This window comes from Candoia aspera, chromosome 1 (genome assembly GCF_035149785.1).
Source record: "Candoia aspera isolate rCanAsp1 chromosome 1, rCanAsp1.hap2, whole genome shotgun sequence".
NCBI classification, from domain to species: Eukaryota; Metazoa; Chordata; class Lepidosauria; order Squamata; family Boidae; genus Candoia; species Candoia aspera.
The window spans coordinates 324,576,924-324,588,437 of NC_086153.1; the positions used below are offsets into that span (position 1 = coordinate 324,576,924).

At 40.5% G+C, this 11,514-nt stretch overlaps 1 protein-coding gene across 1 annotated transcript in view; it reads left to right on the top strand.

The window, feature by feature from the left end:
- Nucleotides 1-10,004, top strand: part of PTGER2 (prostaglandin E receptor 2) — a 449,149-nt gene extending 439,145 nt beyond the window's left edge. The window contains exon 3 of the mRNA XM_063290542.1: nt 9,995-10,004. The gene's annotated coding sequence lies outside the window, so the exon portion shown is untranslated. The remainder of the gene's footprint in view (nt 1-9,994) is intronic.
- Nucleotides 10,005-11,514: the final 1,510 nt, after the last annotated feature.

Consider the following 11,514-nt stretch of genomic DNA (forward strand, 5'->3'; position numbering starts at 1 on the left):
CGTGGTATTCTCAAGAGTCTTCACCAACACCAAAATTTAAAAGCGTCAATATTCTTTCTTTCCTGCTTCTGTAAAGTCCAACTTTCATTTCCACAGAGCATCAAGGGGAAAACCTTTGGCCCCATGATTCTGATCACTGTAGGTATAAGACACATAATGGGATCTGAGTATCTTTTCCAAGGCCTTAATTGCTACTCTATGAAGAGTTAATCTGCAGTGTATTTCTTGACCGTTGGTTCCTTTGCTGTTGATAGTTAATATCAGGGTCAGTCTCGCTTCGCAATAAGACACAGACTCACTTAATGGGTATTAAGGATTTCTGGTTTATTGGAATGATGGCTGACAGAACGAAAAATGGGAACGGGGTGTGTGGTGTGGAGGTGCCCATTTTATACCCTCTTGTATGGCCCCGGGCTCCTCCACCCTCTATTGTCCCAATCCCTCTTGATGGGACCCTTGATTGCTGCCTGGGCGTTTTCCCGGTGTCTTCTCTTGTCTTCTCGATTCTGGTGTGTCCTCCAGGGCACCAGGTGCGGCTTATCTCTGCTCATCCGATGTCCTTCTTTTCAGCTGCATATGGGTCCATGGGTGTGGGTGCTTTGGGTGCTTGTTTTAATCCCTGTTTTAATTATCTTCTTCCTCTATTCCTTGATGATCATGATCTACGTTGTGAGGCTCTTTGTGCCTTGCAATGAGGTCATGACAGTTAATCCTAAAAGACAGATGTTTTCCACCACTTCAGTGTCTTCATTGCCAGTTCTAAGGCAGGTTGCTTTTCCTGTTGTCATTAATTGGAACTTCTTTATATTTAATCATAGTCCCATTTTTTTTCACTGTGCTCCTTGACTTTCATTGCTAGAACTTGCAGATGATGTTCATTTCCAGCTATCAGAGTAGTGTCATCAGCGTAGCACAGACATTTCTTCTTCCAATTTTAAACCACACTTGTTTTCTTCCAATCCACCCCTTTTCAGCATATATGTTAAATAAAAAAGGGGAGGGTATACAGGCTTTTCTCACTCTTTGCTGATGTGGAGCAAGTCTGTTTCACCATGTTTTGTCTTTGATCTTCCTTGAATCAATTAATGCAAGTCTGTTGCACCATGTTTTGTCTTTGATCTTCCTTGAATCAATTAATGCAAGTCTGTTGCACCATGTTTTGTCTTTGATCTTCCTTGAATCAATTAATGCAAGTCTGTTGCACCATGTTTTGTCTTTGATCTTCCTTGAATCAATTAATGCCTGTCCATTGGCATCTTTTAACATTCTAATTTGAGGTTGGAATTTCCCTTTGAGTTCAGAGACCTTTTGGAAGACTTCCTTTGTTTCCCTTGCCTTCTCTTGCACAGTGTGGAATGATGCTTTGCTGTGGTCACTCAAGTGATAATCTGCCTCCAGCATCTCCCAGTATGGCTGCTGCCTGATATAGGTGCCTTCTTGCTTTAGCCGGGCAATTGGTATGATCTTCATACCTTGGATGGCCCTGCTCGGAGTGTAGGTGCTTGGTGGACAGTCCTGTATGTCTTTGCTCATCCCTTCCAGGAACATCTCCTTCCCCTGCCACAATGAGGCAGCGTAGCAGGACTTGGGGGAGCAGTTTTGCCTGGGGAGAAATAGAATGTGGAGTCCTTGGTGCTCTCTGAGCCTTGTTGTTTTCTTGCAGACGTTTCATTGCCAGACTAGGCAACATCTTCAGTGCAAAGAGGGAGCGGGCCTTGCTCTGTTTGTGTACTGTGGTTTGCCCTGCTTGTGTTGGTAGGGGTGTGGTTCTCTCCTTGGGAGTTCTTCAATTGGCCTCTTGTTTGCTGCTTGGTCGTACTGTGCTGTTTAATGGTTCATCTGGTGTTAATCCTAGTAGGCACAATACACCCTAATCAAGGAACTATTAACTCAGGCAATCAACCAAGCAGCAAACAACAGCCCAATCAAAGAACTCCCAAGGAGAGAACAACACCCCCACCAACACAAGCAGGGCAAGCCACGGTATATAATCAGAGAGGAAGGCCCTCTCCCTCTTCACACTGAAGATGTTGCCTAGTCTGGCAATGAAACGTCTGCAAGAAATCAACAAGGCTCACAGAGCACCAAGGACTCCACAGCTCAACCCTGAGCTACAAATACTTGCTTAGAAATAAAATAGCCCTGATTGTATATTAACATTTCTATGCAATATAGCTAGAGAGATTAGGAATGGGAATACATATGCCCATTGCTTAGAGGGCACATCCAGCTAGGGATACAACATCTGGCCTGCAAAAATCTGGATGTTAAAAAATGTGTATTTTTTGCTGCTCTCTAATAGTCAATCTAGATATGATAGCCCAATATCGGCAAAATTCCAGTGGCTATCTGAAACTATGCAGTTTATGAGAGACGGTGCTTAGGACATTCATGCTAACCATGTTTTGAATAAACTACAATACACTGAGTTCAAATAACCATCATTTATAAACTGGCTGGGTTCACACAGCATACTCAGTTAAAACCAAAGAAATTACATTATGACTTAATGTGCTGTAACTCGCAATATCAGTGCTTAATGAACTCACAGATGGCAAAACAGTGGTAAATATTTTTTTTTCTTGGACTCAGGAATAGATAAAGAAGGACATTTTGCTGGAGAAGTAAAAAGAAGATTAACCCTAGTAAAGAAGGCAATGCCAAACTTAGATAAGATCATAAGGGATAAGAATATTTGCATGACAAAAATAATCTGAATAAATCAATGGTTTTCCAAGTGGTAAACTATACACTGAGAAAGAATGAGAGAAAAAAGACAGATGCCTTCAAATGACAGATTTGGAGACAGTTACTAAGAGTACATGAATATCAGAAAGGACTGATCAATTGGCTCCAGAAGAAACAAAAACTGACTGCTCTTTTGTCATGCTCCCCAATCAAATGTTCACAGAACACCTTATCGGACTCGCATCCATGTTGATCCAACCCATGTCAGCCTGCGAGTCAACCAGCAGGGAGCGGGAGCATGGTTAGAGTGGGAATCATCTTGAGCTAGCTCCTTGCACCAAGGTCATTAGCAAAGAACTATTACCGCCATCTGCTGGCACGAGAAGGAGGGGCACATACCTAAAAGGGCAGTGGGGTGGGAATTTAAAGTTACTGTGATTTTAAATTGTAGAAATGAGTGGGAAATTTCATTCGCAACTTTTTCTCTGTACTGGATGCTTCGCTTCATTAAAATAGATTTCTAAGCTGAAGCTTATGGGTCATAATTGTCATGAGTAAGGATGGCGAGCAGGGGGCTCCCATCCAGGCTGTAAAGCGCATGCGTAGTACTGAGGAATTAGGTGGCCATTCAAAGAGACACAGATCGGGCCCGCCTTAGCCTTTGGGGTTTATATGTCTGGGTTTTTCCCACGCTTCTTCAGTTTGTTAGGATTTTCTGTTATGTAGCAGTAATAAACACTAGAGACCTATTCCTTGTCTCAGCGTGGTTCCTGGCTGTTAGGACAGTAATGGAATGAATGCACAAGTGTTCCAGTCATCACATCCTTTGAGATGATTAGCAAGCAGAAACTCACATACTTTAGCATGTAATGCAAGCAGATGATAGACTAGAAAGAATAAGGTATATGTTTGGTAAGGTTGAGGAAAGTAGAAGAACTGAAGACAATGGACAAAGTGGACAGGTTGGATCAAGGAGATCACTGGGGAAAATATATATATATATATATATTGCCTTTATTATTTTTATAAATAACTCAAGGTGGAGAACATACCTAATACTCCTTCCTCCTCCTATTTTCCCCACAACAACAACCCTGTGAGGTGAGTTGGGCTGAGAGTGACTGGCCCAAGGTCACCCAGCCAGCTTTCCTGCCTAAGGCGGGACTGGAACTCACAGCATCCTGGTTTCTAGCCCAGCTAGAAATAGCAATAGCAATAGCTATGGATTATTACCAAAGAAAGATCAAGATCTGCGGAACTGCTGTTTCCCAGTAGCTTCTGCCTGCCCGGCCGGTTTGAGTTCCATGGACTCTCTCCAGGTTCTTTTTCTAAGGGACTACTACCTGCAAGGATCTCAGGAGTGTGCATTTTCAGTTGCAGCCCCTTCCTGGAATGGCTTGCCCCAAGACATCTGAATGGGCCCCTCCCTCCTGGCTTTTAGACAATCCATAAAAACATGGCTCTTTCATCAGGCCATGGGCCTGAAATCCTGAGGCTGCTGCTTCTAGTGAGGAATAGTGTTTTAATTTTGGACTGTTTGTTGTTATATTCTCGGTTTTAACACATTGTAATTTTCAGTGGAGTGTCGGATTATTATTGTTTATATTGTTTATGGGGTTTTGTTTTGTTTTAACTTGTAGTATGAATAGGAGAATTCTGTATTGCTCCAAGTCCGTTTCAGTTGGAGCAGCTTGCAAGTCTTGTAAAATAATAAATAGAAAGATAAGGTAAAAGATAAGATAAGACAAGACGGCAGGCATTTTCTTCATATAGCTGCTATGATTTGGACCAGATCTGATGGCACCTAACTAATTAACTGCTTATATCCTCCCCCATTTGTAATCCTACCTTAAGTCCCCTCTACTTTTCCCATCATTTTCCTCACCCCAGAAGGTATGTTTTGGAGGGCAAGATTGAAATATTAACACAATGTTTCTCATTTCATCTGCAGTGACAAATTGAATAACAAAAGTCGCTTGTTTCAAGCAAGCCAACTATAAACCATTGTCTGGTCACTGCTTCTGTAACCTCTGGCAGAAATCATTCTCCAGCCTTGATGCTGGAGATTCCTTATAAGCAAATGAATCAGAGCCCACTACTTACAAAGCAGGTACTCTATTATTGATCAATGGCCAGAGATTCTGCAGCTTTAAAAAAGCAGGGACATTTGCACTGAAAAAGATCCAAGCACGTAGATCATTTCTGCATCTTGTTTTGTTCTTTTGACAAGTACACAGAAGATTGTGTGATTAACCAATCTTTGTGTTTTCCTGCAAGTGTCATTTTAGCAACAAATCCACTTACTAATCCCCCTTCCCTACCTTATTTATTCTGCTCACAATCATGAGGAGAGTCCTTGTTCTTCCTGGAAACCTAATGGGCAACTCCATCAAAGGATGATACCAGTGGGCTGCTAATTGCAACATAAAAGAACCATCTCTGGCTTCCTGCTTCATTTTGGAGCAGCCTGCAATCAACTGAGTCTTGTCTGGATTGCGCATGGATGATTGTGAGTGCATTTGTTTTATAAACAGTTTCAGCCAAATGAATGGAATACTGTCTTTAGAAATGCAGAGTAATTTGATATGACCAAACCAGCTGGTTTCTGTTGGATTAATTCTGTTTAGATGCCAGGGTTCCAAAACCTCTGACAAGCAAGACACTTTTCCCCTTAATTCTAACTGGAAGCCCATTTCATTCTTACAGCTGCCGTTTCCTTTAGGAGCATGAAAGAAACATGAACATGCTATTGCATCCTTGAGGTAAAAACCAAGTCCTTGCACGGATATAACGTGGGCAGAATGATTGGGCAGAATGATGGAGCATGATAGAGCAGAGTGACCCACCTCCTCAGCCAACTGACTGACACTTTTAGTTCTGCCTTTTCTAATAATTTAGTGACCCAGTGAGCAGTTCTTTGGACATGCTAAGGTAGGTTTTTGTCATGAGTACTGTCATGACGAGCAGGAGGGGGCCTCTATCCATGGGGGAAAACACATGCGTAGTACTGAGGAATTAAGCAGCCATTCAAAGAGACACAGATCAGATCCGCCTTAACTCTTGGGGTTTATCTGTCTGGGTTTTCCCACGCTTCTTCAGTTTGTTAGGATTCTGTCTTATGTAGCAGTAATAAACACTAGAGACCTACTCCTCGTCTCAGTGTGATTCCTAACTGTTAGGACAGTTTTGTACCATATACTAAAACAAGGCTTATTTTAATTGTGGTTTCTTCAATAAGCCACAGAGGTCTAGTCAGGGTGGTCAACAGGGAGGATCAAACATATTATTTTCTAAACTAGGTCTCTATCTATCTATCTATCTATCTATCTATCTATCTATCTATCTATCTATCTATCTTCCTGTGTTGAGTGCCCTGAGGGTAGAACAGACAATAGAAACAATAAATTAACCAGCATAAATATGATGCTTGATTTCACACATATTTCTGAGACACAAACAAATGGTGTCAAAGGTTTAATGCAACATGTGAACCCAGCCTCGTTGTTTGGCTTATTGGCCATGCTGAGCTATCTGTGTGGGATTAATTGATTTAAACAAATTAAATGCCCACACATCTCACAAAAGTGACTCTGGGTGGTATAATTGAACCCACCTGGAGAACTCCAGGTTGGAAAAACCAGATCAAAATATGTCTATGCTCAGATCAATGAGTCTGATTTGATATTCCTCAGCATTTCCCAGGAAGGAGGACAGCCCTGTCCCCATAAATAAATGCAGAGGCTGAACAAGGCGTCCCTTTCCCCAAGGGAAAAGAGGGCCTCAGCCCCATAAATAAATGCCACGATACAGGGAGGTGCCCCTCCCCCTCCGCTTCCTGCTTGTGTTCCTGCTGCACATCCATCCTGAGCTAGACAGGTCCCACTAAGGAGCGAAAGCAGAGGCGCAGCCTTCCTCCTGCAGGCTTCTCCTTGGTAACTGGCATGTTTTATCAGCAACCCCAAGCTGGTCTCTGAAGCCTTTTGTGGTGCCTCTGCTGCCATGGCAACCTCAATAGATTCTGGTCACGGTGTCAGCCTCTCTAGGCCACCAAAACATAATCTAAATCAATGTGTGCTCCACAAAGCAAGGGGAAGACATGAGCTGAGATGGGAAAGGGATTCTTCGTGTGGTTTCCCCCCTCCGTAAGGCACAGAAGCAGAAGGATGCATTGTTTTGTCTTCCTGAGCAGTAGAAGTTCCAGATCAGCCTCCTTGAGAGGCAGCTATTCCTTCTGTGATCCAGGCATTCTTATGATTCTGGTTTATTTACAAAGAATTTCATAGAATGAGCCACAGGAAGAAGGGCGTGTTTGCCTTTAAAGGTTGCATCAGCATCTTCCGCAAAGTGGAAGACATTCCTTTAGAGCCCCCTGTTACAATTCTACTCATTGCCAGCTCCCTGAAAAATATCTTTCTTGCTAACTCCCTTGACAATGGCTACAATATATTGTTCTTCTCTTCCTTCATTCTTAGCAAGATGGATATTCCAGGGCCCTAAGAGAGTAGGCACCAAATGTATCTCTGGGGGATGCTATTCCAGAGGACAGGGCTGTGTCAGAGAAGGCACCCTTCCTCAGTCCCACAAGATGATGACTATTGATTGAGGACCTGGAATGCAGGTAGTGTGTCAGCCATCAAGAAAGCATTGCTGCAGATATTTTAATGTTCCCTAGATAAGATCACAAGAATATAAAGCTTTCATTTGCTACAAATGATAAGAGATTTCGTGTATAACTGTGTTGTTTCATCAATACAACAGCTTGATATTCAATTGTTCTGTTGTTTCCAACTCTTTATTACCAATGTCCATTACCCTGATGGATGTGATATCACCAGGATTATCTGCCAGTAACTGTTCCTTTGAATCCATGTAGGCTTAAGCTTGTGTGTTCAGTGATAGTATATAGCTTTCTGTCTCCTGTAAATCTCTTTTTTTGATTGCCTTAATATGTTTCCAAGTATCAGGGTCTTTTCCTGTGACTCTTGCCTTCACATTATGTGTTCAAAATATTTAAGCTTTAGCTTCATTATTAATGTTTCCAATGAGGTGTCTGGTTTTACTTCAACTAGTGTCAGTGTTTTCTTCTCCTTGTGATCCAAAGTATTCTCAACAACTTTCTCCAGCACCACACTTCAAAGGCATTAATTTTATTTTATTCAGTCTTTCCGAGAGTCCAGCTTTTACACCATATATTGCAGCTGAGAAAACTATGACTTTGGCAGCATGTACTTTCATTATTAATGTATTATCTCTGCACTTTAATATTTGTCTAGGTTCCCACCCCCCTGACTCCTCCTCAAGCAGCTATCTCTTTATTTTATGGCTATAGTCACCATGCCTGTGAATTTCTGAGGCTGGGAGCCTCTGTTACTACTTCCACTTCTCCATTTATTTGGGTTGGCATTGACTGTTGGCATAATCTTAGTTTTTTCTTTTAATACTGAACTGTAGGCCCGCTAATGTACTTCTTCCGGCACCTTGACTGAGATAATATTTAAATGCTTTTTTAAAACATATTTTCTCTTGTTAAGCAGCTCAAGAAATATTTACCCTTCTCTCCCCAGATAATTAGATATTATCCATCACCCTAGGTCCAGTGCCATCCCATCACACAGTTATCAACACCACCAATCACATGGAAGCAACTAACACAGAGGTAAGATAGAATCAGCAACTTATTGATCAAATAAATAATCTATCAACAACAAGGCACTGATCACTTGCAAAACACCACCCCACCCCCGCCCAGGCTGTCCCATCCAAGCATCAGCAAATAGGACAGAAAGTTATATTAGCTCTGCCAACCAGTTAATCTCACTTTTCCAAAATTCCTACACAGATTATATTACCTAATAGGATAAAGAAACATCTGTGATCCAAAACGAGCCACCTGTTGGGGGAGATGGGCGGTGATATAAATTTAAATAATAAATAAAATAAATAAATAAAAAGCAAGCTCAGAGAATTCCAATGCAAAACTTCCAGTGTATCACTGAAGTGGTATTTTATTCTGATATGGTCATTTGACTAATCAATAAAGTTATTCTGGATTCTGGTATTTTAAAAAAGAGGATGTAAGATTTGCAAGCATCTCATCCTGAAAGTTCATTACACTTAACAAAATATATTTTCTGGGGAATTCTCTACCATGTATGGTAGGGTCCCTCTAGGGAATAGAATGGATTCTACTACAGGCAGAAGTTGGTCCATAAATACAATTAGAGCACATTTCTACAAAAGACCCAGAATCCATAATATTTACCAGGTTCTAAATATATTGGAAGAAGAAGTAATTAAGCCTGCATCAGGCTAGTTTACTCTATATATCTTTCAGGAAACATGAGAATAATGGCAAGACTGATATTGCTTTGCATTTCTAGAGGCCCCCAATATAACAGAAAGATGGAATCAATGATATCATGGTGAAAGTCTGTTTTTTTAAGTTTATATAAACAAACAATAGAAATCCCAAACAAGTCATACACACACACACACACACAATAAGTTTCTCTCTGAAACTATAACTCTGAAATTATAGCACATGCCCATATAATATGAATCAATGTTACTTTCTGAACACTACATACCTTAACAAGTAACTGAATCCACCAATTTTTGCACTGGAGATCTTGAGGTAGAATATTACAGAGTCTTTTTTGTTGTGGAGAACTCAAACTGGATGTAAAGGAAACTGATTTGTTTCCGAGGTCATGACAGGTTTTTCTGGTCCACAATTTGTCATCCATTTGGATATGGATGAAGGCATATAGGTAGAATTATTGGTTATTCACTAATTTTCTTCACACTGTGCAATAATCCAAAATGTGGTTTGTTTGGTTTTATCTTAGTAGATTGGACAATCCCAAGTTTGAAATTTATGGTTTATTATGTTGTGCAAGCTGAGTCCATTGTGATTTACAGTATTCCATAAGTCAAGCATAATATGACACAGAGTAGAGTGAAGACAAGAAAGCCAGTTTGGTGTAGTGGTATCAGGCAACAGACTGGGAGACCGTGAGTTCTAGTTCTGCCTTAGGCATGAAGCCAGCTGGGTGACCTTGGGCCAGTCACTCTCTCTCCACCCTAGGAAGAAGGCAGTGGCAAACCACTTCTGAAATCTTGCTAAGAAAACGGCAAGGACTTTTCCAGACAGTTGCCAGGGGTCAAGACTGAGTTGAAAACACACACAGAAAAAAAAAGTGTGAAGATCAGCTCAGTAAATCTCTAGAAAGACTGATGAGATCCTGGTGTGTCATGGAATCTTTAATAATAGTGCTTTGCTAGTTTGCAAATGTATTTGCAAAAGATGAGTGTCTACAATCTCCTGAACAATTATTTTTATTAAAAATAAGCTGTATAAAAAGAGCTGTTCAAAATGCCTAATTATAAAGAATCTGGTTTTGTAACATGCAGACAGTTTGAAGGCCTGCAAACCCCTTCCTTTTAGCTCCTCTGCTAATTAAGTGTGCCATCTTAGAACACTGTTAGAGAACCATGATTACAGATTTGAAGATGGATATATTCGACAGCAGGAGGAAGTGTGCCAGAATTTGCCATTTAAGGTAGTGCTTTTTTTATTTTTAGCTAATATGGTTGCTATGACAGCAATAAAATTTCAGCAGCAGGATAGAAGAGAAAATTAACTTTTTTTTCCTGTTGCCTCCTACTCAATCTATCCTAAAAACTCCACAGTGAAACAGATTGAACAAAATTAGACTGCAGACATCCTGCATATTCCCCACCAACAAACTAACATGCTGACCCACTTTTCCTTTATATAGTTAATTTAGTCCACTGTCCTCAGAGCTTTTGGCCAGTCATAAGATTTGATGGAAATTTTTAAAAATAATTATTCAGTATTGCCCAAAGTTTCCTGTGATGAAGGCTGGATGATAAATAAAACAAATAATGACTCATGCTAGTTGAAAATCATAGGACTTCAAAGTTTATGACATCAGGTGGGGGCATCAAATCAGGAAAATTGCTCTAACTAACATGACAGTCATTCTGCATGCATCCAGTCACCTTACTTTGATATGTTATTTCTCTAAATTATACGAACACTAAAAAAATTCTCCTTGACAACAATTAGTCAGCCTACCATATCCAATTAAGATGCTAATTTGAAGCAGATTGGGAGAGGATGAAGAGAAGATCTTCCCTGAAAGGATTTTTCCCCATAACCCCCTTTTGGGAGTTAATTATATGACTATAAAAATTAGTCATGTCCTGAAAATCATGGGTTATCTTGCTATCTGCAAGCAGCTATTGGAAGCAGGATCAAAATGCTAAATTTTGGATCAGGGTAAGTAAAATGTGATTAGAAGGAATACTGATAATCTCATTCATGTGTTTCCTTCATTGGTATATCACCAGTGAAGCAGCTGAAAGCTAGTGGATCAAGACTCATGTACTGCAGACCTCTATAATGATCCTTTCAGGACTAGAAAGAATTACTTGAAACATTTAGACTATCCTCCCAATTTTCAGCAGAATTCTATCCATCCACATAGCTCATTAGGTCATGGCATTGGTTAGCTATAAATGCTTCAAAGTCAGTTATAAGTAAGAACTAAAAAGAATGGTCGGAACAGACTAAAAACCTTTCTATCCTGCTTTTGTTTCCAAAAGTGGCCAATAGATGTCTCCAAGAAGCTCCAAAACAAACAATGAGACAATAGCTGTCTTTCCCTGCTTTTCCCCAGCAATTGATATGCCAAGGCATGCTGTTTTTATTCCTAGATAGGACTACGCTGGAATTCATTCCCTATAGTGAGACACCATGGCAGTAGTCCTTTTTCAAAACCAATTGCTGCTCTAAACACA